We start from the raw sequence: 22,877 nt of genomic DNA, 5'->3' as shown, positions 1-22,877 counted from the left end.
TGAGCCAAAGTTGGACACTCAACCCCTAAACTTAGAAAATTAAAAAAAAAATCTTTGGTTAACTTGAGGTCTTGAGGGTTTTCCTCTATGTTTTTCTCCAAATGTTTTGTTGTTTTAGTTCTTATATTAAGTCTATGATCTGTTTTGACATTTGTGTATTGTGTGAAGTGAGGGTCTAAGCTCAATTTTCTTAATATCATTTCATGAAGAAACCTGCCCTTTTCCCAGTGAATTGACCTTTGACTATAATTATCAGTACTTATTTCTGGCATGGTGCCATGTTGATCTTGATAACTATTGCTTTATAGTATATTTTGAAATTGGGACATGAAATTCTTACAACCTTGCATTTTTTCAAATTGTTTTGTCTAGTCTAGATGTTTTGCATTTTCACATAAATTTTAGGATTTGCTTGTCAAACTGCTCCATATTTTGACAGCAGTCTCCTGGAAGACTCTGAGCCAGGGCTGCTCAGGTATTCCAGGTCTGAATCCCTGACCCACAGGGATGATAATGATAAATGTTCTTAAGTCACAAACTTTTGGGTAGTTTGCTTTGCAGCGATAGATAACTAAGGCAGCCATCCAATTCTATTTAACTTGCTCATGCATGATATTTGGCATCCCTAAACATCATGCCACTCCTAGATTTGAAAATTTGTTGCTATTGAGGAAACTGAAAGAAAATATTTCATGTGGCAAAAGAGAACTCGGGAAAGGAGGGAGGGGTCTGGAGCAACAGTGAGTAAATTGTGGCTTGAGGGCCAAATTGGGCCCAGAGCACTTTAAGAATGTCTTTTATATTTTTATGTTATAAAAATATTTTTAAAAAAAAGAGAAGGAAGGAAGGGGAAGAGGGGGAGAAAGGGAGGAGTTGGGGAGGAGGGAGGGAGGGAGATGGAGGAGAGAAGATGGGGGAAGAGGAAAGAAAGAAAGGGAAAAGGAAGGAGAGAGAGGAGAAAGGAAGGGAAAGAGGAAGAGAGGAAGGGAATAAGGGAGAGAGAGAGAGGAAGGAAGAAAGGAAGGAGGAAAGAAAGGAAGAAATGACTGTGTGGTTCATATTCCTTTATGGAGAAAGTTTGCTGTACCAGAATTACTCTAATAATTGAAAGGACCTAAAAAAAATAAATAAATAAAATAAAACCACTAAAATGTTTAAAAAAAAAAAAAAAAGAAAGAAAAGAAAAGAAAAGAAAGGACCTAAACTGCCCCTGCCAATCCATGGAAGTCACTCTATAAGTCCTCCAGATCTGAAGTACAAATATGTTCCATTCTGTGAGATGCCTCATTCTGTGAATTCAGTTGCCACCCATCCTTCAAAGCTCCATGCACTCAGCACTGAGTATGTACAGACCTCTTTGCTTCATGTTTTGCAAATCTCTACAGTTATAAGCCAAATCAGTATTTTCTCTTTCTGCTCTCAGTTAAATGGAGAACAGCTCTTCAACTGATGTTTAATTTTCAGTGGAAGGGATGCAGTTCCACTCCATTTAGCATAAATAACAAATGGCAATGATACCAATTTCATTCATCGTTTGTTTCCAGGGAGGTGGAAGACAGAATTGTAGACCTTTCTGCAGATTTCTCTAGTGGAAAAAACCCTCCAGATTCGGAATACAAGGAACTGGATAAAAATCCTAGATTTGAGTGACCTTGAATAGCCATTTAGCCTGATGGAGCCCCAGGTTACTTATTTTTATCATGGCATCATGCCAAAGATTACATACGATGAAAATTTAAAAGACATTTGTACCCTGTAAATTTCTACACTTTAAGGAAAGGGATGTTTTTATTTTATTTTCAAAGGTGGGGAAATAGTTCAATTCTTTGTCTATTAACAATATAGGGTTTCTGTTTATCATAATTCATATCACAGATTATATAAATGAACAGAGAGTTCCCAAGTTGACTTTACCATGTTTATCAAGAGAATCCAATTACCTTAAGTTAACAAACTTTTCATAAACACATGTCTCTCTAGGACTGATGATAGATGGGGAGTGAACTTGCTATGCTAGTCCCGCTTAAAATGAAAGACAACTTTGAGTTATGGCTAAAGCAGAGGACGATCAACCCCAAAGAAATACTATAGGACTCAGGGTCTTCTTCCCACATGCTTCTTTTTCCTCTAAACTTGGTTTTCCCTTTTTTGTAGTTGTTTTTATTTTTGAAGCATTAGCCCCTTGGGAAGAAAACTCAATCTTTACCAACGTTTTCAAAAGAGTAAGTTTCAACCACCCCAGATCAAATGCAATGGGAAAGTGGGTTTGGCCCTGCTCATGAAACAAACATATTTGTTCATTCACTTCACCATTCCCCTTAAAGTCACAGCCTCTTTGAAAAGCTTTTATTTTTTTTTAAACTTTTATTTATTTCCTTTTTTTTTTTTTTTTTTTTTGAGAAAGAGAGAGAAACAGAGTATGAGCAGGGGAAGGGCAGAGAGAGAGGAAGACACAGAATCTGAAAGAGGTTCCAGGCTCTAAGCTGTCAGCACAGAGTCTGACCTGGGGCTCAAAAATCCACGAGCAGTGAGATCATGACCTGAGCTGAAGTTGGATGCTTAGCAGACTGAGACACCCAGGTGCCCCTCATTGAAAAGCTTTGAAATTAGCAGGACCCAACACCTATTGGGTATCCCTATGGGGATGGGTAGGCCACCTCTGATCTTGGCTGGGATTCTAGGCAGGTCTGGAGTGAGGAGAGGTAGAAAGATCTGGCATGGACTCTCATGGATTTCCGCCATTTTTATCTGCAAACCTGAGCTTTCTTTTTTTCACCTCACCTTGTTTGGATTGGTGTCTAAATTTTAGGGGATCTGTTTCTGACTTGAGTCTCTTGTTGCACAGTGCATCTGAGAACTGCCTTTTAAGTTCTTATGCCATAACCATGGACAAGAGGTACTCTTCCCCTTTCCTGGCCCATGTTTGTGAACACTTTTAAAGCCACTTCTTGGTATTTAAAAGTTACTTTCTTTACATTTTAAGAAGATCTAAAGCACCTGGTGCAGCGTATACCTTAGGTAAGGGGCAGTTTTCTTTCACTTCCCGTCCTTCAGTTACAGTATAAGGCCATGGCACTATCCACTGATGAGTTCATCCCTTCCCTCCATCCCTTCCCACGCTTTAGGTCCAGCCTTTAGTCTGCTGAAACATGGGATATAGAGTCTGCCTTTGTAAATTAAAAATCTTGGATTGAAACCCAGATCCATAGGCAACTAGCTCAGTGCTGTGAGGCTTAGACAATAAATGGAACATAAAGGAGTTTCCTTGGAATCACTTGCACTGACCACCTTTCCTTTGCAGTTCTATTGTTTCCAGACAGAATGGCTAAAGGTTATTTCTCATCCCTGGAGAACTCTATCAGGATTTATATCAGTAATTAAAAGCATGCTGCGTGAGGCAGCTAAATGCATCCAACAGTACAAATTTAGGCAGGAAACAGTGAGTTACTCCCATTCACTCCCAAGCCACTATGGCACTTATTTGAACACTTTATCTTGGTCCAGCTGCCAGAAAACTTTTCATTCTCTTCCCTTACATACAGGGAGCCGCCTTTCCTTGGCTATCTGAACTCGGAAACATTTAACATTCTCCCAGGAAATAACTCCATTCAAAGCCATTGTTTTTAAGTGCCGGAGTGATTGACTTGAAAGTAACTTGCGTAAATCAGTGCTGTTGATTACTAAACACAATGGTAATTACTAGGGAGGATAATAAAAACACAACTCGGTCTATGAATAATATGTCACAATTGAAAGTAGAACCTATAATGGCCTTTTGACTGCAGTATATGCTATTAAAAGAACAGGGTTGGCAAGAAGGTGGCTTGCATGGTTATGCTGATTTTGCTGTTTCCCCACATGGCAAGTATGGTTAAGTGATCACACTTTTCTCCCTTTTGCACCGAGAGGCCTCAGAATCCTTCTCAACTAGTACTTAAGGTGGCCATTGTCAACCAATTGGATTTGCCCAAAAGATGCAAATGATTTTCTATCCTAATGATGGAGTATATGTTTTCATACACTAGACTTGAGTGATTTGAGGATGGAATTCTTTTATTCACCTCTGTATTCCTAGTACCTAGACTTAGTACTTGACATGTAACAATCACTCAGAAAATAGTTATTAAATTGAACAGCTGACAATACTCAATTACTAATTAAGTACTCTATTCAGCCAAGAGGGCTTCCCAACTGCTGTGACTAGGTGTCAAATGGGCTATAGGTATGTGGACATCCTATCTCCTTTGGTTCTCAGGGCATGAAATGGCCTGAGAGTAGTCAGAGACCCAAGGCAGAGGCTTCTAACTAGGGAGCCTCATCTAATTATCCACTGTGCCCTACACATCTTTTCTGTGCTTGTCACGATGTGAAAGGGATTGAGGAAAAGGTTGGAAAGCACCAGGTAAAATAACACTCTCTGGATAACATTAAGGAACCACACTGATATTAGGTTATCTGGAGCAGAGCTCTATATTTCTTTATAAAGTATTTTAATCCCTGAAGGTCTTAGATAAACACAAGCAGAAAAAATATGTCAATAAGGCAAGGAAGGACTTATCACAATCAAATCCTCCTGTGTGTGTGTGTGTGTGTGTGTGTGTGTGAACTGAGCAGCAACATAGAGAGTTTCTGCAGCTTGCAGAAAGGGCTCTCATCTCTCAGAAAGGTGTTAGCCAAGAAATTCTACAAATGCTGATTAGACAACATTAATGATCCTTTTCTCTGCAGTGGATATAAATACTCTTCCTGGAAGATAAATTCTGTAAATCTCCAAAGAGAAATGAGAACTTTCTTCTATTTTTTGTTCATGGTCTCTGAATTCTTAATGGGTAAAGAAATGTACAGAACCAATATCAAAGACTTGAACTGATATCAAGACCATCTATTTGACATTGAGACTATCTTTGAAAATCTGGGACATGTAGCTCCCATTCTTCCAAAGGAAATGTATGCACCCTAGGAGTATTCGGAATGAAGTATTTGCAGAATGTGCATAACATCATGGGACAAAGGCATGGGTGGGATGCTCAGGTGTTTTAGTCATGGCAAGTTTCCAGTGTTGTGCAATGGAGAAAAGCATGGGCATGAAGACAGACAGTTGGGTTTAAATCCTGTCTCCTGTCCCTCTAGCTGTATGGTTCTGAGGACTAGGCCTCAGTTTTCAATCATAAGAACACCTGATCTATGTGTACAATACAGGTTTCTGAGGGAGGGGGGGAAGGATACTACTGAGACAATGGATACAAACCACTAGAATACCTACACAGTTAGACCCTCCAAATACCCCTGGGTCACTCCCATGAGCCAGTGACAACCAGACCACCAGAAAGGATAGACAGAGGTTTGGCTGGGTAGCAGAGTTAGGACCCTTGAAGCCTGCCAGATGCGAACTTCTGCAGTGTTAGTGACAGAAAGCAGGGCTTCTAAGGCTTTGGGAGACCTGGATGAGGAGCTATGTGTGAGACGGTGTTCTTCCCTCTTGGTGTATATTTCCTGTATCATCTCCTCCCCTTGAGCATGGGTGGGGTTTATGAATATGATAGGATAGTCACTCCTGTTATTATGTTATTTATAAGGCACACCTAACTTCAAGAAAGGAGGATTATCCTAAGTGGAATTGGTCTAATCAGATAAGACCTAAAAAGAGACTGCTCTCTTCTTGAAGAAGGAAACCCAACATGGGGCAGGCTTTTGGTGGATTTTGTTGTTGTTGTTATGATTATTGTTGTTGCTGTCTTTGAAGATGGAGAGGGACAGGTGACAAGGACCTGAGAGTGACTTCTAGGACCTTAAGGCAGCCTTTAATAGTTGAGAGAAACCGTCACTGATAGTGAACAAGGAGCAAGGAACTGAATTCTAACAATCACATAAGCTAGAGGACCATGAACCTCATATGAGATCCAGCTGTGTTGATGCTTCCATTTCGGTCTCTAAGATCCTGCATGGAGAACCTAACTATACCCTGCCCAGGCTTCTGACCTAAAAAAATTGTGAAATGAGTAAAGGTTGTTGCATTAAGTCACTAAATTTGTGGTCATTAGTTATGCAACAATAGAAAACTAACAAATTATTTTGAATCTAATTGATTTGGGTTGTTATCAGTCTTAGTCAAGATTTAATTTTTTAAAAGTTTTTATCTTTATTTTTTAAATGTTTATTTATTTTTGAAGAGAGAGAGAAAAAGCAAGGAAGGGGCAGAGAGAGAGGATGACACAGAATCCAAAGCAGGCTCCAGGTTCTGAGCTGTCAGCACGGAACCCAATACAGGGCTTGAACCCACAAACTGTGAGATCATGACCTGAGCTGAAGTTGGAGATTCAACCAACTGAACCACCCAGGCATCCCTGAAATTCCTTTTAATGTTTGTTTATTTTGAGAGTGAGAGAGACGTGGGAAGGGGCAGAGAGAGAGAGGGACAGAGAATCCCAAGCAGGCTTTTCACTGCCAGTGTGGAGCCTGATGCGGGGCTCAGTCCCACAGAACATGAGATCATGACCCATGCCAAAACCAGGAGTTGGACACTGAACTGACTGAGCCACCCTTAGATGCACTTTCAGAATTATGGAATTATCTCACTCTGCCTGATATTATAGGTATCTGTTTTCATGTATGTCTTTCTAAACAGCTAGTAAGCTCATCGATGGTGGGGTCCAGTTCTTGTCACTGTTCTTCCTCAAATTGTCCAGTGTAGCACTCAGCAAACATTTATTGGGTTGGATATTTCTACAGCATTTGACCTCCTACAAAGAATTCATAGCCTAATCTCATGTGATGCTGACTGAAACTGTGATACTGAGGCTAGGTAGAGAAGGGAGCTGAAGTCAAAGAGGAAGAGAGATTAGCCTGTGTTAAAGGAAAAATATCCCCTGGGGTGCCTGGGTGGCTCAGTTGGTTAAGCATCTGACTAGGTTTAGGTCATGATCTCGTGGTTCATGAGTTCAAGCCTCACTTCAGGCTCTGTGCTGACGGCTCAGAGCCTGAAGTCTGCTTCAGATTCTGTGTCTCCCACTCTGCCCTTCACCCATTCGTGCTCTCGCTCTCTCCAAAAATAAACATTAAAAAAGGAAAAAATTTCCATACCTTCTTAATGCCCAGTACTATGTAGTTTTGCTACATTAGAACTTTCTCCATGACAAGGATTAGGATGTGAAGTATCTTATACTTTCAGCAGAGTTTTGCTGCAAAGGACCTTGAGGGTTCTGATGGAGCCAAGCCAAAGGGAATAATGCCCAGACTGTTGAGTCCCATCTCATATTTTCCAGAGCTTTGAGGAGTTACATGCTTGTTTTCCATGCTCCATTTCTGAAGGACAAGCTAATCAAGGAGAATGTTCCTTTGTCTTACAATAACCTCAAAATGAGAAACACATTGCCTTAAGGAATTATTTCAAAGGCAAGAATTCACATGAATATCTTGGCAGCTTACTGTATTCTGAGCATATTAGAAAAATTAGGGGTCTTGGCATTTTTAACATTACCCTTTATGGTACTCATGGCCACTAGAAGATTCAGAAGGACGTTCGGTTGGGCATCTTGTGTTTCTTGGTGCCAAGACCATATGGAGCCTCTAAATGTCAGCATAATCACTACCTCATTAATTCATAAATTTAACAAATATTTGAGTGCCTGCTGTGTGTGAGGTACTGTACTAAGCACCAAGAGGATAGTGGTATATAAAAACATACCTGGTCTCAGCTACTGGTGAGCAAATTGTGTTCTGGACAACTGTCCTTGATTCCCAGGGAGAGTTTAAAAACTTCTTCTGTATGGTCTTATTTATTATAATTGAGGGACAGATCTATTATGTCAGTATCTCATTGTGTAATAGCTATCTGGTGCCCTTGGTTTATCAAGGCAGTGTATAAGCTTCCTTAGATTAAGGAATGTAGACTGTCTTCATTGAATACTTAGGACTATTGTGCCAGCACAGAGAATGTACCCTACAGAGAGCTTATTAAATAACTAAATGAGTAAATGAAGGAATGGCTTCTGTGGGGTACCATATTTGGAGGTGATGGTCCTTGCAAACACTACTAGGATGGGAGTTTTAGAAAGCTCTCTTCATTTCCTGGACCACACTAGATATTTGATATGTATTTATTGAATATATGTATTTTTCATAATCAAGGACATTTTATTTTTCTCGGACGTGATAGAAATCCTGAACCTATGTTCCATGGGGTCTTACTCCCAAAGGAGAAAACTCAACTACCCGAATCCTGAACGCCCAAAAGCAGATTCCCTAAATCACCCCCATTTTTGCCTAGGAATCTGGAGATGTTCCAGCAGCTGTTTATTAAGCGCAGCCCAAATCCCAAATTAGCAAGGCTAAGTGGAAGAATCGGCCAGCCATCACTCCTGGCCCCTGAAAGTGTCTTTTTAAAAAATGCCAAAGCGACATTGACACTACTGTTGGAGGCTTTAAATAACCACCAGTTCTGTTCACGGTGCTTAAGCTGAGCAGCCCCTACGCAAGCTGTGTCCCTGGCTCCCTGGGTAGGAGATAGCTAGTCAACACGCCCTGGGAACCCCTTTTAGACCTCAGGCTCCGTTAGCAACAACACAACAAACATTTGAAAGGGCTTCTGGGTGTAAGCTTCTGGCTGCTTCAAGAATTGTTGCTAAAATAAGGGGGGCAGAGCTGCAGGTGTTCTCAGCCTTCAGAAGAACAAGCTCCTAGGGCTGAGTCAAGGCTAGGCATTTTGGCTGGTCCTAAGTGAAGTCCTTAGGTTAGGAGTCATGGGCTAGTCTGCAGACAGAGTGACAAGGACGCAGGGTAGAGGCATTCATTTCTAACTGAATTCCCTGACCCCAAGTTCTGCCCTTCCAAATCATTACCAATATTTGTCCTGTTTATCTGCGGGAATTTCGATTGGACTGTGCCATTTATGCAAATTCCCATCTGAATTTCCATTTCATAGAGAACAATATCTAATCCATTGCAAGCATTTGGCCCCTTTCTACCACCTAACCACAAATTACTGACCAACCATATTTTTGTCTTAACTTACCCACTAATAAAGAGTGGCAAGTAAATGCTGGTATTTAGTGAGGAGAGGCCGGGAGCACAGCTAAATATCCCACAAGGCACAGAACTGTTCCCTATGATAATGAACCATTCAAAATGTCCCAAATGTTAGTACTGCCAAGGTGGAGAAACCCTGGCATACACCATGAACTCTACCTCATATACCTTTCCTTCTTCCTTTTTACCTCCCTCCCCTCCTCTCTGATCTGGTAAAATGCTTACTATGCTTTTCTCCAACACTGCTTAAAATTTCCCCTTCTCTGTAAAGTCTTCTCAACCCTGATCCTCTATCTCTTGTTCCTTTACTTTCTCTATCCAGTCCTTTAATCTCTTTCCCTAACCGCCACTAAAGTACTTTTAACATTTCACTTCATGTTTTTCAAAGCAGCACATATGATGAAAGTCACTTTCCCCCATATGATCTTGAGTAGTCTTCCTGAACTTCCAAGCCTATGTTTGGTAGAAGTCCAAACCACACATCCCTGCTCCCAGGGTTTCCACACAGGGCTCACGTGACTGTGTTGTTGGCTTGTGGGTTGTCACCATCCTGTGTGTGTCCTGCAGTGTGTGTGGGTTCTGCACCATCTCAGCCCAGAGAGGAAATGCAGGCCTTTCTTCCGTAGTTACAAAATCCGCCCTTACCGCAGGCAATTTGTACAGAGTGCATTTTTCTGGAAGGAGAAGTGGAGAGAATTTACATGGCAGCACAACAAATAATGAAAAGTGAACATTAGACATCTCTGTTCTGTCAGCCTCAGCTCTTCACTTTGGAGATGCTTCCGTAGCTCTCTTGTTCCCCAGACAGCACACCAGCTCTGCCTGCACCCCACTCTGCCCCTGCCTCTTTTGTGTCCTGGTCACCTTTGCCCTCTGGGATTATCCCCAATCAATGTGTTTTATTTTCTCCATCTTATGTTTTGTCCTGCAGCCTCCTTTTCTCCAACTCAAATCTGTGTCCACCTCTGCTAAGCAAATCAATCAAGGTATTCAGAAGAAAGAAAAGGTGGGTTTCCAGATAACAACCTTGGAAGGAACATTTGAGGAAAAAAATAGCAATTCTTTTGTCTTTATTCTATTTTGCTATCTGGTGCCCCATCTTGAAAAAACATTCTTCAAGGATAGAGACTGATCCTCATGTATGTGTATTTCAGGGCCCAAACAGTGCTGGGTATATCATGATGGTCAGAGAATACTGAAGAGCTGTTCTTTTGGTGTTGGTGTGGAGAGAGGTTTAGCTGATATCCCCTAAGGGTTGTGGACAGTGGGGACCATGTGGAGCCTGATTTTCACCTCACTAATTGTGAATACTGTGAAATCAAAAAATAAAGGGTACTAGGGGTGTCTGGGTGGCTCAGCAGTGGAACATCCAACTTCAGCTCAGGTCATGACCTCGTTGTTCATGAGTTTGAGCCCTGTGAGTTCTAGCCCTATTCTGGGCTCTCTGCTGTCAGTGCAGAGCCTGCCTCAGATCCTCTGACTCCCTCTCTCTCTCTGTCCCTCCTACTCACTCTCTCTCTCTCTCTCTCAGAAGTAAACGTTAAAAAATTAGGGGTGCTAAATAGGAACCACCTCTTTCTTTGCTCTCACAACTCATGCGTCTATCCTTCACACTTGGTGAGCATCGCTAGAGGAGGTTCTAGCTCTGCCAACATTTAATCCCCTCTACGCCATCACAGAAGGGGAATACCATCAATGGTAATGAGGCTTTTTCTTGCCTGGTCATTTAGGGCCGAGCTACATGGCATGCACAGTTTTGTGAGTGGGAGGGTCTGACACAGGGAGGCTAGTTATTCACTTAGGATATCCAACTTAGTGGAAACTAGTCCTCGGAAATGTTGCTGTTTGGTCCTTGTGCTGGATTGTGGCATTGAGGCACTTAATCTTAGAGAACCGATGGTTCTTTCTGGGAAGCTCCAAGCTCACTGGAGCTATGCAGAGTTTCATACTCTAGGTGAAGGAGGTAGATGGTGGTAGGATTCAGGGTTCCGTGCTATTGCTGGTACTGCTTCCTCTATTATGTTAGGGTTTGGGAGTTGCTTTGAAACTATAACCACAACATTTTTATGCTTTCAATGGTAAAATACTTTATAAATACATTTTTTACCTTGAAGAATACAAACCTTTTGAGTGCATAATTGATTTGGAATGTCCTGTAACACTAGTAAGAGTAAAAAAACCATTGAAATAGTGTTTTGGAGCACTTTCAGCAGAACATTGATAGGCTGTGCATACAAATATCATGAGATGAAGCTTGACAGAGTGAAAAGAAGGGAATGAGAAGGCAGGGCATATGAGAAGACCTAATTTTGAATTCCAGTCCTGCCAACAGTTAGCTCTGAGGACTGAAATCATAATCTCTGTTCCCTCATCTCTCTGTGAAAACAGGATAACAGTGGTGGTCCCACCAACAATATAGATTTTCAAGGTGAGTCTAAGGAAATCGAGAACTTAGAAAAACTTAGGAAGTTAAAACAATTTTGGAGAGACTAACAATAATATTGGGCTTATCTAGGGCAAAGTGGCTAAGCCAAGTGATTGTCTTGTAGCAGGGTTTTTTTCAAGGAGTGCGTCATAGTCATGGTAAACTGACATTGTCCAGGCCTTGTGCTTTGAGGGGCCCTGTGTTGCTTGGAGGCATAGTCACTGACAGTTCCTAAGTGGCTTAGACACAGTATGGGGAGGAGAAAGATGGGGCATGGGATGATGGTGGGGTGAAGATGCCAACCTAGCTACTATGACTAGGATCCTTCGGTAGATTTTCCTAAGACCACTGACTGGTCATTGGAAACAATTTTTAGGACCCTTCAGGAGTGTTTAATGTAGTAGTTGGATGGGGCCTGGGAATCCCATATGCCAGAGACCTCCCTAAAGGAGGCCCTACAGTTCAGTTTACCATGATAGCCACATAAAACAAGGATTTTCAGTCCAGTTCCAACGACCACTTCTCCTAAAGGGATTTTAAAGTGCTTGTGTTGGTATAGGAGCAACATTAGCTTCCCAAAGACAGTCCCAGAAGGGTCTTCCTTTACTAATCCATCAATTTTCTGTTACACTGAGGTGAAGATCCTATCCATGAATGCCCATTCTGTACCATATTTATGGAGATGGTATTTCCTCCTTGAAGTTGGTGGAAATCCCATCTGGAGGCCCAATGGATCATCTAGAAATAGGAGAGAGTGGGATTCAATGGATACTGCTGGTTTTTCAGGAGCCCCACACAGTAAACATACTTTATAAGATGTGAAATATGCCCATTAACAAATTTGAGAAGAGCAGAAGGGTTCAGGGGACAGGTGGTTTATGGCTGAACAGTATAAACAGAGATTTCTTAACAAGCCTTTATTAATCTTGGTTCTGAGAGGAAATGGAGGGTCCTCGCAAGTGGGGCAATAGAGGAAAATCTAATGAAATGACAATTTACAAGAGGGATGGAGAGGTAAGGGAAATCCACAGGGGATGGGGAGACATGCAAGAACTAACAAAGGCTGGCAGCCATTACCATGCCTAGATCTGATGTGTGTGAGAGGAAAGAGTGGTTGCATGATCTCAAAGAGAGACACAGGAGGACACTGAACAGGAACCAAGGCCTTGGGTGGAGGCGTACAATGACTAAAACCCCAGCCCAGCAGTGAAGGGGTGGGGATGAGACTACTCTGATCTCATTATTTCCACACCCTTAGCTTCCAGCCAGGGTTCCCTCTTGACTGAACTCAGAGGGAAGTCAAAGGACAGGGTCGATGCAGAGGCTGCCTGTACCCTACCAGAGGGTGGGGGATCTTCTCAGACAGGAAAATAGAAACTATCCAGCACACTTTTCTTGGCTAATATACCCTATGTTAATGTAAAAACATTCAAACAAAAACAAATACAACTTAGTGGAAAGAGCATAGAGTAACCAGTGAGAAGAGCAGAGTTCTAAGCTCTGTGGCTCACTAGCCAAGAAGTCTTGAGTAATTCATGTTGCCTCTCTGTGTTAGTCCCATTCTTTCATCCTTCTTCAGGGTAGTGTGCATGTTAAGTGAGTTTATCAATGCAGGGGTCTGGTGAACATGAGAACACAGCTCTCATCGTTATCAGAGGAGGAGTGTGAGCAGCTACAGATGTTGTAATGTAGGAAGAGGGAGGGTGGTGATGGGGCCATTCGGATTTCTTGGAACCTGATGGGGAAAGTATAAGAGCAAGAGAAGCAAAATCCTGAGAATAAGCAAAGCCCTGAGACTCTTTCTTACTCCCGTGTTCAGCAAGGCATTCAAGGATATTCACTGACAGCTGCAGATGCAAGCATTGAAGCAAGAAGACAAGGAGGCTCTGTTAATGCCTCAGTACAAGGAACACTAACTATATTCATTTAGTAGTGGCTGCTTGCTATTCTTGCCTACTTGCCAGAAAGCACATCGGGGATTATGCATCTCAATGACCATTTGTCTCAAATTGACTCTATCTTTGCTGCCCAGTCTTTAGAATGTATGGTCCAGAGAGTGCTTATGAGTAAAGGGAAATTAAGAAATAATATCTAAGAAATATCAGGGAAGTAGAGACTTAATCCAAGTCTCAAAGTAGGAATACAAAGGAGGAGCATGAGATAAAAGAAATGGATATAAGAGAGAAGTCAAAGGTGAAATGTGTACAGTCCCTTAAAGGCAAGGCTAAGCCAGGTATAGACAATATCTGTTTATACAGGTTACTGCTGGGATGGGATCTAGATTCATGGAGCCTGGTTTCTCATCCTGGTACTCAAAGCCCCACCAAGATTTGGAAGGGACACAGGATGAATTCTGACCTACTACTCAGAAAGTAGAAGTCTACAGGAAGAATAGTAGACAAAGCCAAAAGAGTTCAAGTGTAAGAATGTTGAGCATCTTAGGGCCTTAGGCAACTTCAATCACTCTTTCAAACAGGCCTTATAGAAGCAACTGTGACATGGAAGACTGCCTCTGAGGCTTGGTATTCCCTTTATTCCAACCTGAGTTGATGATCATCCTGTTGATCTCAGTTCAATTGTCTCTTCTTAGAGAAATATTTCATGACTTCCCTGATCAAGTCAAAGCTTTCTCACATTGTTCTGGGGACATCGCCTCTGTAGGACTTACCTGAGTGAGATCTTATAATTATTTGATTGGAGCCTGCCTGCCACATAGACTATAAACTCCACAAAGTCATGCCTGCTGCAAATCATTACACTCCCTGATCCTAGTTCAGTTAAATGGACAATGCAGCCATGAAAAAAAGTTCTTGTTTGTCAGATTCTTGTTCCTGTTTCCTAGTACCTGGAATCTCTTCATATTCATGATTTGGTTGCGTATTTTGCTTGACTTCGATTTCAGTTTCTACCCTAGAGACTGTCTTGGCTTAAAGGTCTGTATCTAATTAACTAGATAATAGTAGACATAGGAACCACACAAGTAACAGAAGAACAAAATATTTGAAGGAACAAACAAAAAGGGCCAGGACAACTGACAAAAAATAGAGTAGAGTGCATGTTGGTGTATACTGGTATTCATATGTTGAAATCCTAACTCCCAATATGAAGATGTTAGGAAATTGGACCTTTAGGAGGCAGTTGGGTCATGAGAGTGGAACTCTCATTAATGGAATTAGTGCCCTTATAAAAGAGATCCCAGAGGGGTTTCTTGCTCCTTCCATGAGGAGATGACTTTCTATGAGCCAGGAAGTGAGTCCTTATCAGACATTGAATATACCAGTGCCTTATCTTGGACTTTGAGCCTTCAGAACTGTGAGAAATCATTTTGTTGTTTGGTAGTTTGCTGTAGTATCCTGAAGAACCTAAGACAGAAATTGTGGCCAAAATTTATTTTTATTGACCTATGGCTGGCTGTGCAAGTAAGGCATGGAATCAAGGAAACCAGGAGAGAAGAAAAATTCAAAGAATGCCTTGAAATTCTAAACACAAACCAATTTGAGTAAAAGGGTATTGAGCTCATCAGTACAGATCCTTATAACTTTAGATCGCTATATCTATGGCTTTCTTACTGTTCTCCTACCTCTTATATTCCTTCTAGTCTGTTCAGAACAATGTCTCCACATTAATCTTTCAAAATACAGTTAGCCATGAAATTGCTTTCAACTTGCACTCCTGCAGAACAAACGTGCAATTAAAGCATTTACCTCTGTAATGGATATTTGTGTTATGTTTCTTATTTCGGAAGACCAAGGCTTCAGAATTTAATCTGGAATTAAATGATAATGATGTTATTTATGGTCAATATTTATTAGGCACTTATTGGATCCTAAGCTTTGTGCAGAATATATGGTAGTTATTTTCATGGTTAATCTTCACTAAAACCCTTTGGGATAAAAACTCTTATACACAATATTAAGACGAGAACAAATAGTTTGAAAACAAGTCACTGCCTAAAGTTACACTGCTAGTCAGGAGTGGAGTCAGGATTTGAATCCATGTCCACCAGATTCTGGGGCTTAAGATTTCATGGAGATACTGGCAGAAGTGTGCAAGCCTTTCACTACTCCAAAAATCATCTTGGAGCTGGTAATCGAAATACTCTGGGGTTGCAGCCAGAACCTTTTCAGCCAGAGAACAATCATCATCTTCATCATTTGTCATAATACCCATAATCATTGTCATTATGGTAAATATTAATTGAACATATAATTTTTGCCAACAATTATGGGCTAAGCATTTTATTTTCATTTTCCTTGGTCCTTGCTCCATAGAAAGAAGTGGATTTGGGTTTTGCATCATTAAATTGTAAGTTGCATGAGGACGGTTAATCCGTCTGTTTGCTTACTGTTTTATCTCAGGCTTTGGCCCAGAAAGGTAGTCAAAAAGTCAATATTGATGAGTGTAGTCTATTTGATTATAAAGTATCTGTAGACTTTCTATGCCTTCAAAAGTTGAAAATAATTATAATAAAAGAAATAAAAATTTTTTAGAGAGATATTTTTCTTATGAAGTGATGGAGACTGATGCTAGTCAAAGGGAAGAAAGAAGCTCATGGCTGACAGTAAGGAATTGTTTGCATATGAACACTGCTCTAGTTGGGGTGCCTGGGTGGCTCAGTCTGTTAACTGTCCAACTTCAGCTCGGGCCATGATCTCATGGTTCATTAGTTGACACCCCAGACCAGACTCTCTGCTGTCAGCACAGAGTCCACTTTGGAATTTTCTGTCCCCTCCTCTTTCTGACCCTTCCCTGCTCATTCTCTCTCTCTCTCTCTCTCTCTCTCTCTCTCTCTCTCTCTATCAGAAATAAACATTAAAAAAACCCCAAAGCTCAGGTTAGAATATAAGGTATTTAGAAGTTTTGTTAAAGGGTGATATGTGGAAAGGAAAATTAAAGTATTAACTTTACTCTGAGGAGGGTACTTGTTGGGATAAGCACTGGGTGTTGTATGAAAGCCAATTTTATAATAAGTTACATTAAAAAATAAAGTTAATATGTATAAAATTAAAATGTATTAAACATGTATAGATGAAGTTGATTTAACAAGATAGGGAACCACAACACAAGCAAAAAAAAGATTGTTTCTTGGATTACACTTCAAGTGCATGTCCAAATAAGAAACTAAAGTTGGGAAGCACCTGAATGGCTCAGTTGGTTAAGCATCCAACTCTTGATTTTTGCTCAGATCATGATCTCGCTGTTTATGAGACTGAGCTCCTGAAAGTGCTGGGCCTGCTTGGGATTCTCTCTCTCCCTCTCTCCCTGCCCTTCTCTCTCTCTCTCTCTCTCAAAACAAATAAGTAAAAGGAAAATAAAGTTGGATACATGATATTTTTAAAGGCTTACGCATAGATATCTTTCAATTTTCCCATAATAAAAAATATTAAGTAATATTAATTTATATTTGCTTGCTGACAAGTCAGCCAGTAGAAGTTTCATGGTTTATGGCCAATTAACATTGTAATATGTAGGCAAAAGCCACTATAATCTCTGTTCACACACTGATTCATTTTTATTTCTCAAAAGCTCAGACATTTTACAGAGGCCTATGAAATCTCATAAAATTCTTATGGGAACAGGAAAAAAAGAAGCATAAATATATCAATATATCAAAGGCGAAACTTAAAAGCATGGCATCTTTCATCTTTTTTCTTTATATCATAAGTGAGGAATTATTTTTGGGTGATAAAAAGAAAGCTCTTAAGTGAGTAAAAAAAAATCCACCTTTGAAGTCTTTGAACAAGTATGATAAAGAGAGGAAAAGAAAGAGGAATAAGGCGAAAAATTGTGAGTCTTAATGTTGAAAATAAAATTCAATGAAACCTATCTGTTGACAAGTTCAACATGATGAAGGAAGAAAGAGATCAAGCAAGACAAAGACTCTGCCCTACAGACACATTCCAGTGTCCAGAAGGTGACCAGGAGAAGGGTGATGACCCTCATAAAAAGAATGGATAAAAACTGTGCCAGGAAATAATCTGCTGATAACCAAGAGTCTTTCCAGAACTTGTCTGAGACAACAAAGGGGGCACAGAGAAGGACAAGATGGAGTCATCAAAGTCTAAATTAGATGAAGGGCAGAGCCCACAGTTCTAGACACGAAACCAGGACCCGATTGTCGGTGGGGAGACTCGTCCCTGGTTCTGCTGACCTCTTTGGGAGCGATGCACTTCAGAGCCCTGTCAGAGCAGACTTCTGACTGCAGAATTTGCTGGCTTAAGGGAGAAGGGCTTTACAAGTTTGATGTAGTAAGGAAGATTAAGGGTGATATTTAAGTGGAAAGAGAATATATATTGTACTGGTTTTCTATTGCTACTATAACAAATTATCACAAACTTAGTGGCTTGAAACAACACAAATTATTAATTTTCTAGTTCTGAAGTCAGAAGTCCCAAATGGGCTAAAATCAAGATGTTAGCAGAAATGCATTCCTTTCAGGGGGCTTGTCTTTCCTTCTCTTTTCCATCTTCTAGAGGCTGCCTGCAGCTCTTAGCTTGTGGCCTCTTCTTTCTTCAAAGCCTGCAATGTTTGGTTTAGTCTTTCTCATATCATGTTACTCTGACATGCATTCTTCTGTATCCCTATTCCGCTTAGAAAGACATTGGGTCCACCCAGATAATCCAGGGTAATCTCTGTCTCAAGGTGAACTGATTACCAACCTTAATTCCATCTGCAATTTTAATTTTCCCTTTGCTATGTGATCTAATATATTCATACTTTCTGAGGATTAGGATATGGACATGTATGGGTGCAGGGAGGGCATTCCTCTGTCTTTCTGCCTACTTGAATATCCAGTCACTTTTTTGTTGCCATTGTATGGAGAGAAGAGCTAGAGCCTGGGCGCCTGAGATTCAAGCCAAATTTAACCTCGTGAGATTACACGCAAGTTTCTGTCTCTGTGTGTTCTTCCAGGGAAAGGTTCTGTCACTCTGGCAGGAGTTTCTGAGTCTCCAAACTATTAAGAAACACTGATTTGGAGAACAGTTCAAGACCAGAAAGGTCCTGGAGCCCGGTGATCTTTTAAAACATTTTCTTCTTATAGATTTTTTTCTTACAAAGGTAGTCAAAGAATAAAATGGACTATATTGCATAAATCCTTTGGTATTACTTTGCCATTATGTCCTTTATTCATCCAGGTTGCTTAAGGATCTGATCATGCAATTTATATTAATAAGAGTAATTAATTACCCATAGTAATAAATATAATTTTTTCTGAAGGATACTGTAGAAAATATGGCATTGCAAAGGACTGTCTATGGCCATTGCTTTAGGTTTAGACACCAGCAGTAGTAGAAATTATTAACAGCATGAGTTACTTAGCCATAGCATAGTTTGAGTTAATACATCATTCATTCTCCTCAAGCACTAAACCCTTGGAAGATGTATACTTTGCTATTTTTCCATCTACTGGTTAGGAACATAATGTTTACCAATATGCCATGGTGAATACGCCTGAAAGAAATAAATTATTGCCAATGTCTATCATCCAAAAGGCAGAATTTTTAAAATTAGAATTCAGCACATTCTACATAAAGGAGAACTCAATTCTCAAGTTTACTATTTTATATTTTCAGGAAATGTAGGAGATCAATTTTCTAGCATCCTAGTTCCTAATCTGGATAATTCAAGTGAAATAAACAGTCACAGTTTTGCTTTAACATCATCTGTTGATACATTCATGTCACATTTTTCCACTGAGGGTTGCCTTATCCTGGACCTACAAGGTAAAGAAGTGAACAAAACCCAGGAGGGGAGAGAACCTGCCATCGGTAGGAGCTCAGAAATGTTATTTCCCTTCCCTCACTATGGGATGGAATGACCATGCCAAAAAATTTATTGTTGAGAGTTATTGTTCAACTTTATGTAACTGGAATGTATTTGGAAACATCAATGCATAACTTAGGGCTGATCTTCAGACCGTGTCTGTGGGTTTATGTCAAAGAGAAAATGCACAAAGAAATGAAATCTTCTGTGAGAATTATAAAATTTATGGCTTGTTTCTAAGCCAAGGGCAGGGAGAACATTCCTAAACAAACACTGCTCTCATCTTGATGAAGAGAAGTAACAGAAAACGAAGCTAGCAAGCTTCCCATGACTTCACTGCAATCCATTATGTGACCTTCTGCGGCCAGGTCAGACACACCTTCACATTTCCTCTCCAGCAATGCAGAAACCCTGTGACAAGTCACCTTTAGGAAATCATTATAGTATTGATAAAAATATTACTCTGAGGTTGGGGCCAAGAGCTTTCTGGACACTACTGTGGAGAATGACCTAGGCTGGACCTAACTCAGTCTTTGTTTCTTTTGATGTAGATAAAATACAATCTATCCGTGACCAGTTTGCTTTCCTTTCCTTCTCTCCTTTTATCCCCCCTCCCTCCCATTCTTTTTTTCCTTCCTTCTGAATTCCTTCCTTCCCTCCCCTGCTCTAAGTTCCTTTTAGTCACAAGCAAGTCTGTATTTTTTATCATAGTGTTTTTGCACCATCAATATTGAAGGATTGAAGGATAGAATGAATGAATGTGAAGGAAGGAGTAGATGAATGAATGAATGAATTCAGCAAATATGTGTCTAGAGTCTGTTACCCATAAAGACTGGTGGTTGGTCCTGGGAGTCAGAGTGTAAAGAGAAGTGGATTCAAGAACAATGTAGCAGTCCTGTGTTGGTGCAAGTCTATGCCCTTCTATTGAGCCAGCATTTGACCTGGGAACAGGGCCTGAATCAATCAGAAGTTCCAGGTTTGCATGAACTCCTACCACATTGCTGCATGAGCTTAGAGAAATGACTGAAACCACTTGAGCCTCGTTTCTTTGTTTCTAAAATGAAATAGTATCCACCTGTCCTATCCACCAGTGTTTCTGTGAAGAGCAATTGATGTAATGTGTGTGAATCTCTCTGTAAACATTAAGCGATTAGGATATTTGGGCCTAAATAGAGATGATACATATAAAAACCCTAATAATTAAAAGAGTAAAATGATTATAGCATGAGAGAAGCTCAGATAAGGTGCCATGGATGTGGTTCAAACTGCAAAAGTCGTAATTAGAATAGTATAGTAAACTTACTATTACTGTCTTTAATTTTATAGGTGAGGACAGTGATTCAGAAAAATTAAGTGACTTGCCCAGGGTTATACAGCTAATTAGTAGCTTGGATGGGATAGCCGGACCTCCTTTTTCAATGGACTCTGTCTAATCCATTCTGGTGAATTAGTATGGCCTAATATTAGCCAAAATATAGTGGTATTATCGCCATTTTTCTACCATTTCATTTTCTGGTATTCCTCTGAATTCAGACTTAGAGTACACATCTTTTCTGCCTATCCTTAAATGATGTCAAGAGGAGCATCAGACATCAGTCAGGAGAGAAATAGGCTTTTTTGTGGAATAAATGATGAAGGGACTTCAAATTATGGGAAACCTTGGCATCATTGGTTCAGAGGAAAAAGAACTGTATTTCTTGTTCAAATAAACTGGCAGTCAGCTTCAAATAAATGGCAGCCTAAGGGCATGTAGTGTGTGTTCACCTCTAACTCAGGACATTTTGTCAGGGTAAAGATGTCCTGTTCCTTCAGGAGAAATATAGCCATGAAGGAGGAGGGCAAAGACGAAGCCTGTACATCAGTGTGAGCTCAGCGCATTGACAGCATGTGATCTGTTTCCTTACTCTGTGACGGTTCCCTGTGACCTGGTCCGGGGCCCCCGCCCACAGTTCTGCGTCTCTGCTGGCGTGGGTGATGTAGCACATGCTCCCGGGAGACCGCCAGCTGCTTTCTTGTGCCACTCAAGTTACACACATACCTGTGCGGGGTGGAAGATGGGCTTCCTGGCAATGACAGCCATAACTGGGTGAGCACTTACTCTAGGTGGTTCTAGCAGAGCGTCTTTGAATGTGTGCTCCAGACATCCTACAGCTGTGCTCTCTTTCTTCCTCTTCAAATTCTCCCAAGTCATGACATGCCCATGAAAATTGGATTTCTTTCAGCTACTGTACATTACTGTGTTGTTCCATCCCTTTGGGCCACAGAAAGGCTTACGGTGGCTCTTATAAAGGGACTCACTGGTCCCCATTGCCTGCCTGCTATCCTGTCTTTTCCTCAGCCATTTCCTAGGAGGCACCACCAGCCTGGGTACAACATGTTCATTTTACCACCCTGCTTAGTTAATACTCTTGGTGTTTTATCTGTACCTCCAAGACATTCCTCCAGAACTCCTTGTTGCCAGGCGTTACCGTTTACTCACTGTGTAACCTTGAGCAAATTATTAATCTCTCTGTTCAGTTTGTTCATGAGTAAAATAGGAAAGGTCCTAACACCTGCCTCACAGGGGCAGGGAAAGCGGGGAAGTGACTGAGAATATGGATCTGCGGGGTTTCAAATACCAGCTGTGTCATTCCCTGCTAATCGGCCCTTGAGTAAAATGCTTCCCTCCTCTAAGCCTCCAGGTTTTCTTTTTTCAAATGGAGATCATAAGAGGACATATACCTCAGAACTGAGAGGAAAATTAAGTGAGATAATATTGATGAAGTGCTCAGCACAATCCTTGGCACCGAACGCGACGTGATCAGTAGATAAGGCTGAAAATGAGCAGCGGCCACAACCTCATGTTGGTTCTGTTGGGAAGTCATTCTCCTCTCTGCTCTTTTACCTAAGAAAGGTATTGTTCTTTTATCTAAAAACAAGGGAGAGGGAGAATAATCATACTTTGCCTTTGCCAACTAATGAGAATGATCAAGAACGATGATGTGTATGAATGTGGTTTGAGAAACACAGAGAACCACACAAATGCAAGGAAATAATATTCTCGATGTAGCCTTCTTGGCATAAGAATCAGACTGCTCTGTGTCCATGCGATTCAGAATAGAAGCTTGGATTCAGTTCTTCAGTTTTTCAAGTAACACAGTTCAGCCACAACACCTCTCCTCTCCCCAGAGATCGACACATTTACAGCCCACTTCCTTCAAAGAAAATGCTTATTGAATATTGTACAATAATCCATTTCCTAGTCCCAGTGCTGAACAACATGGGCCCCTTCTCCATTTGCATGAGCGATAACGCTTTTTCTCTAATAGCCAAACCAACTCAGCTTCATGACTCATTGCCAGAGAGTTAACTCCTTCTGCTCAAAGGAGCGCAGGCTCATATTGAGCCAGCAAAAATGTATTCCTTATAAATCTGCAAACACAGCAGGGTAGAACAAGTCATTTGAGTTTTCCTAGAGGGCTGACTCCTCTTCACTCTCAGATAAGATTCTGTATGTCTGGACTCACCATTTGTACTGAACCTATGACCAGGACTCTAGAGGGTAAACCTACATGAATCCTTTACCAGAACAGTAGCATCTCTGCTCTGCTAGTGTTGTTTAGGGTTTTACCTAATGGTCTCAAAGTGTTAATCTCTCCTAGTCCTAGATCGCTGTCTTTCGCAG

This window comes from Suricata suricatta, chromosome 17 (genome assembly GCF_006229205.1).
Source record: "Suricata suricatta isolate VVHF042 chromosome 17, meerkat_22Aug2017_6uvM2_HiC, whole genome shotgun sequence".
NCBI lineage: Eukaryota > Metazoa > Chordata > Mammalia > Carnivora > Herpestidae > Suricata > Suricata suricatta.
Note: the sequence above shows the minus strand (reverse complement) of the source record.